The sequence below is a fragment of the Bombus impatiens genome, unplaced genomic scaffold (assembly GCF_000188095.3).
Source record: "Bombus impatiens unplaced genomic scaffold, BIMP_2.2 scf_0036, whole genome shotgun sequence".
Taxonomy (NCBI): Eukaryota; Metazoa; Arthropoda; class Insecta; order Hymenoptera; family Apidae; genus Bombus; species Bombus impatiens.
In genome coordinates this window covers 879,015-886,377 of record NT_176455.1, presented here as the reverse complement: position 1 = coordinate 886,377, position 7,363 = coordinate 879,015, and the positions used below count along the sequence as shown (strand labels likewise).

Sequence of the window (7,363 nt, the reverse complement as noted above, 5' to 3'; positions counted from 1 at the left end):
ACAAAGTTAAAACCGGATATCGTAAATAAATCAATTTATCAAAACGTACAAGAATAAAAATGCACCAGTTGCGTCAGCTGCATTACTTGGATAATTTCATAGAATGTCATAGATACAACGTATGCGTCAATGGCAGCGAATTTATTAGTCTCAATGACAATAAAAAATGATTCATACGAAAACTGCGGTTAGTAGTTCAATTATACTCTTCGTTCTACTCGCAACGAAGCCTCGACTTTATGTAATAAACTGGCCGTAAATTCCTGCATCTTCGATATTTGCATATTTATTTCGAGAATCTTACAACCCAAAATAATTCGGCCTTGAGTTAAAAAAAAAAAAAACATACCAACCTAAGAGCATGAAAAATTACAAAGTTAAACGCTCAACTATTGTTTCCTAGAATCTATTATTAGCAACTAATTTAGCAAATAATTTTTGCGAGCCGTCAAATGGTCTTTCGCTCTTGCCCCGCAAAACTTCTTGAACTTTTCTGAAGTAAACTTTCGAAACATGCGAATGATCGGACGAATAATAACGAGAATATAGAATACGCGACAGAGAATAATTGAAAAATACGAAAATACACGGGAACATGTTCGAGTTACAATTTTCTAAATACAATACGAACAATTAAAATTTAAGTTAATAATAATGTATATAATAAATAATAAAAAGAATAGTAAAATATAATTAAAGTTAACATATAAAATATAAAGTACAAAGTTGACAGTAAATGTATAAATAGTAAAAATATCGAAATGATTATTTCCTAATTAAATTGAGTTAACAGCACGTTTGCTAATTATTTCTGTAAAAATTTCTCTAATTATCCAAAGAAACAATGCATGTTTCACGAGGCAGTTTTATCGACGGTTTGGATGGAAAAACCAAGGCGCGCCGCGATAATACTTATCCTTGTTAAACATTCACGCGATACGTGCCAAGAACGGCGCATCGTTTGTTGCAAAAGTGGAATCCAAGCCACTCGTGACGATCGCCGATTTCATGACTCAAACCGACTATTTTCATGAACGACTGGGCCGAATACGGCACGACTCGTCACTGCATAAAATAGTAAGATACATCGGAAGCTGCGACTGGCAAACAAGCTGTTTTATTATCGCGCTTGGATTTCAACGAGAATATCGTTTCGCTGTGCTGTGTTGCAACTAGCGGCGAGTATTAGACAAAAGCTATTTAACCGACCGTTCTTCGATTTACGACCGCTTACAAGCTTTTCGAGACGACGATATAAAGAAACACTTGGAACGAGGAAAAAACATACTGTGCAGATGTACAGACGAGGACAGCGAAAGAATTGAATGGAAATGAGAAAATTACATTATGGTTTCTGCTCGCTATCTTTCAATCTGCTGTGGCTTTCTGTAATTTTTTCATGTCGATGAATTAGATTGCTGAATCGAGCAAATTTGATGGAAAATAGAGAAGATTAACAGGGAATATAATTAGCGCGTGGCTATTCGAGAATTGAATAATTCATTGTAACGGAAATTATCAGTTTTATTTCTGTCTGACTCGTACCATGTCACAGTTGAAACCGGAAATTTGTCAATGAAGCTTGTCCAATGGTAAGATTTATTTTTAGAATTCCTCGTGATACAAAACTCGTTTGGCTAAAATTAGGGTTTCTCGAAGCCCGTATGGAATCGCGTAAAGGAATTATGGTGTCGTGAAAATTTCTACAACTGACAGAGACCGGTGAAATAAAAAAACATCCATCATCTGTCATTAATCAGTCAGTTGTTTTTGACGAGTATACTCGTCGTCGCTTTTCAAAGAGGTCGCAACAGCTAACTGGCTGAAGGATCAAGAATCGACTTATGTATAAAACAGCAATTTTTTAAAAAGTCGTTAAAATGGATTTTTTCTCGGAATTAGAATAAAATTTCCAACGATCTCTTAAAATTGGCTTAAAACACGCTTACAATGATCAATATCGCACGTCCCCTACGAAATGACGTTTTCCATCATTGACGACTGTAAAATCAGAACAACATCGACTAACTCCGAAAAAGGTCGGATGATATCCTGTTATATCGAATATTCAGAAGCAAACAATCAATTATTGTCTAAACAATATGCAAATTTGTTACTGGAAATAGGTGATAAAATTATAAAACATTGATTGACAAAGATTAATTTAAACCGAAACTTCTCTGATTTATCACCGATTAATGTTTTACTTGTACATATTTATTTTCTGCAGCTCTTTATGCATGTAACCAGGGTTGCGTAAAATTCATTCGGGAAAAATTGGGTCGCGAATGGAGAAACTTTAAGAAGCGCTGGTCTAAGCTGAAACTCTTCAAATTTGTTCCAGATATACCGCTTGCCGCAAGCATTAAGACACTTGCCGATATTCGATACAAATTCGATGGCTTCTACTGTTTTTATTTTCCGGTGACTTCGTTACGAACCTCTTATGTCATACACACACACACACACACACACACATGCTTTGTAACGAAGGATACTAACTAAATAAAGTAAAATTAATCTCCGAGCCATCGCCGTTAAATAATAAGATTTTCTAGGTTTTCAGTGGGCCGTGTAAAATTTGCATGAGGTCGCTTTGCGAATTCTACGTTCTGAGAATAAATCAATGTGCCCAAGCTCATTCAGAATCGTTAGGTAGATACTGATAAGAATCAGAAATTGCGGAAGTACCGTTGCTCAGGGTGTCATCGATCACTCGTCGCATGGAACATGGACACACCGTATTACAGCGGGGAAATTTTTTGATTGGTGCCGTGCGTACACTGTCGTACGCAGTGTCGTTTAATTAATTTCGTGTCTGGCCTTAAAATTTCATTGGCCCGGCGGATGGAAGTTGCGTGCCGCCAGCGAATCGTAAATTTCTTTGTCGTTCCATTCGCCCTCGTATATTTTTATGTGAATTTTAATAGAAAGTAATTAGGAGAAAGTCCGGCGATCCTTCGAAATCTTTCTGATCCTTTTCTTTTTAAAAGACCTGCGGTACAACGATTTACTTTTCGCTGATTAGTCACCAGGGGAAATAACAGGCGTGCGTGTAAAACTTTATCGTTTTTCGGTTTCCAACAGGTAAATGGAGTGTTATATGTTAGACCATGTTGATTCTAATCGACACGATTTTTCGACTTCTCGGTTTCGTTACGCTAGTACGCGATTAATATGCAATTTTCGAGAAAAAGGTTGCCTCTGGTAGGCTGATTCATCGCGAGAAGATGATATAAATAATAGGAAATAATAATAAGAATTTTAAAAACGATATTTTGTAACGTCGTCATTTTTTCTACTCCTCAATTGAAGAAACTAATTCATACGGCTATAAAATATTATGTATATCATAATAATTATAAAATAATGATTCTGTTCGAATTGTATAATATCTTCCAGATTATTAATTAAACACTGTTATTAATATGTTAAAATGTGGTTTCATTATTATCTTTATATAGCATTAATTATTACCTATATAAGGTAATATAAATGTTTATGCAAATTCATATTTTCACAAATAGCAATAAAATGGAACCTAAGCAGATAACTGGCTTACCCACTAAATGTTATCAACGAGCATCGTACTTTCCACGTTTTATCCATTTTTTTCGTATTATGTGCGTTATTCTGTGCAGTTTAGTATCCTTAAATATCCCATAAATGCGGAAAGATTCACAGCCTGATCGTTAGCTTCCAAGTTCCCGATTGAATCGTAGAAACTGTGAGACGAATTACAATTTTCTTTGTTCGTAGATAAGGAAGATTATGGTTATTAAAAAATTATCGCGACCGAAAGATACGGGACGAGTCGCGTCTCACCAAACGCTTTGACAGGGGAGAAACAGGAAAATTTGTGATCGTTTGGGCGGTGTCGTTCGACTTGAACGATATTCCTTTTCCTTCTGCCGTCGAGTAACCAGGTTACACAGCTTTTAGCGACAGTTTCGAGAGGCGAACGAGATTTTCCGATCCGACGACGAAGTGAAAGGTAATCGAGAAAAAGGTAACGAGTTTCTTGCCAGCCAAGCTGATAAAGCCAGACCGATAAAACACGGTCGATCGACGTTCACGCACAATTTTATTGCCATCGAGGCATCATCGTGTCGGAATTAAGTTTAAGCATCCTCCACGAGATAAGATAAAACAAGTCAACAAGCAGCACGGAAAAGACAGTGGCGAGCTAGGATCTGTCCAAACAGAATTGCAGAAACCAAAATCAACAGACTTGATCGAACAACTGCCGAACGAGGCAATTCGAAATGGTCTTTTGATGCATATACAGCGACAAACGAAAATATTGGCAATCAGATTTTCTTCTAAAACGATGTTTGATTATGTAGAAAATATGATCGTTTAACCAGTTAACTGTTGCAAAAGTTATAAAAGCGTGCACCTAACACGTGTCGCAAAAAGTAAGCGACGACGAGTATACTCGTCGTAAAGAAAGGGCAACATTTTGTGTCATGATGAGTATACTCGTCGTAAAGAAAGAGCAATATTTTGTGTCATGGCGAGTATACTCGTCGTAAAGAAAGGGCAATACTTTGTGTCATGACGAGTATACTCGTCATCGCTTACTTTCTATATCATATATTATCTATCGCATACTCGTGTTAACACAAAATATCGCCGTTTCTTCATGACGAGTATACTCGTCAAAAACAACTGATTGGTTAAAAGGATATCGCTAATATACGCATAGATACGCGTGTCGCTTAATGTATTCAACGAGCAAATACGTTATCATTTTTTCTTTTTAACAAATGATAAATTACGAGATTCGAGAGACATATACATTAATTGTTCTTACGATTATTTATTTAATTTCCTAATTGCCAATCGAATCAGCTGAAGAGTTTCTCGAAGCTTGAAAATATAGTTATTTGAGAGTTTAGTGCTTCAAAATGTACTTCCGAATGATGCTGGTAGCCGATCAAAATGGAACTCGGTGTTATTATACAATTATGTTGAATTATAGTCAACTATGACTACGTATATATCTCGATGAATCGTGACGATGTAAATTAAATATGCGACGGTGTATGGAAAGCGCATAACGTGCAAAAATACATCAAATATGTAAACTAAAATATTCGACCTATTATTTAAAACGCGCAACAAATCTCTGTTTAAACTTTCTTCCCCAATTACGTTCCTGAAAAGATAAATTAGCACAAACATCTGCAATCATCGTAACGTGCGACACGTTTAAATTCAAGACACGGAAGTTACATTTTGCCAAAACAGTTGCCAAAAAAATTAGAAATTTCACAAAGTTACCTAATCTGTCTTACGCCAATAATTCTATTCGTCGCTCGGCGTTTGCCTTTCATTCAGACAGTCTTTCGCATTTAATGAATCCTTCAAAGCAAACTACCCAACATCTGCTTAATTCGCCTGTGTATACAATTTCCTGCTCTATACAATTACACGTGGCGGACGCGGAATTGTATGAAATTCACCTGCTCCGTTTCGAGTTATCCAGTTCCTAAACAAACTCTTCTTTTTTTTTCGCAAGAACATCGTTCGGCCGGAGCAGCTGGTTCCACGGTGCTCTTTAAAAGCAACAGCGAAAATGTCTGTCGGGAATGCGTTCCGCGCTCCAGACTTTGTGCTGCCCGAATCTACGAAGATTAAATTACGCGTCTCCGGTATTTGGAATATTTGCCTCGTTATCTACTGGCTCGCTCGCCGGCAGTTCCTAAGATTTACGAATCCACTCGCGACTTAATGCGACACAAGCTTTGAATCACCTTGTTAATACCGTGTCACTACTGCATTTCCAGCCGAATTTCTCGGAAGGTCCGGAGATTCTGATAGCAGCGTCTGCGTTTAATCTTCTAATCGCGAAAAAATATTACACGGAAAGTTTTATACCTTTGGAGGAGTTCGAATGTTGACGGTGAGACTGTTCCCGCGATTAGGAAACAACGCCGTTTCTGCGGCGACTTGATAATTTTTATCAAATTTAATCTTCAGATATCGGTGTTGGCTTGCCGAGGATCAATTTGCCCAACATTTTAACATCTTGGGATTAGAAATGCAATCACGATCAAACTCTGTGAAACGTTATCTCTCGAACAACAGCTGACAAACGTGTGTTAACTACTTTCACTACTTTCCTTCTCCCTATTTTTATACAATCCTTCTGTTTTATTTGAACCAGTTAACAGCGGCATTTAGTCTTCTCATGAGGTTCAGAGTATACTCGTCAAACGCAGTTGACTGGTTAATCTAATCATAAAAATGAACGAACAAAATAATCTTGAAACTAGTATTTTATTTAACGACTATGATAACTAACGACTATGATATACTCGCTAACTGTCCAAAAGTTAGTTCAAAGTTTCGCAATGGAACGTCATGTGATTAAGTGTCGGATCGTTAGAATCGTCGCTTTTTCATCCAAAAGCTCGATGCAATAAGATTCAAAAATCCGTAGAACGATCATTAGTAGTAACAATTATTTCAGATTATTATTTTATTTTCGATGATTTGGCCAGAAAAGACAGCGAGTGTTTGAAATAACAGGCTGATGTAATTGATCTTACGTAAAATAGGCGAAGTAAACTTCAGTGTCTATAGAAATCTGTGTGTGTTTCTGTCTATTACACGAATTTCCATCAACTTGCCACGCGTCTTGAATTCATTACACGTCGTTTCGCTTCATTCGTAATGTTTTTTAAACGCGATTCTTGTCTTTCTTTCGATTCCCACGACCGTTCGTCTTAATATCAGCCGCATGAGCGGACAACCAAAGATACGATCGAACAGTGTGTTGTTATCCTCGGCGAATGGAGATACACGCGGCACTCGACGATATAATCGTGCGAGGAGAATACGTGGTAGACACAGCGGGCGTTATTTCCCTCCGAGTGGTAAAGCTAAATAAATTTATTTTGCCCGTGGTCGTCGTCGATGTTCCCTGAAAACCATTTCCTCGAGAGTTTCTCAACCCTTGACCCCGGCGGCAAATGAAGTTGCGCTTTCCGTTTCAACACCGAGATTGTTTCTCGCGTAGCGGATCGAGGATGGTTCATCGAGAATTCTCTTTCAACCCGTAACCGGTTCGATTAACCCTTTAACTGTGCAAAAAATATTTTTTATCCATTTTGTTTCGTATCCCCTTTAGACTCGACCGATTGATTCGCCGATTAATTTACGGGAGAAATAAGTCTGAAATTATTTATCGAGTAATAAATGTTTGATGTTTCCTTACCCCTCGGGCGACCGTGTCGGGTTTATCTCGGCGGGATGCGATATTTACCAAAAATCATTGCGTTAGGTCATCCCAAAAGTTTCTTTCGTTCTATAAGGAAATAATAAACAGATGCACGACACTTTTTGTTTTATATTA

The 7,363-nt window shown here is 37.4% G+C and overlaps 1 long non-coding RNA gene across 1 annotated transcript; it reads left to right on the top strand.

The window, feature by feature from the left end:
• The first annotated feature begins 5,481 nt into the window (after nt 1–5,481).
• LOC117152048 lies at nt 5,482–6,590 on the top strand. The gene is made up of 2 exons (XR_004462273.1): nt 5,482–5,908; nt 5,986–6,590. It is a non-coding gene; the product is annotated as an uncharacterized LOC117152048 (long non-coding RNA).
• The last annotated feature ends 773 nt before the right edge of the window (nt 6,591–7,363 follow it).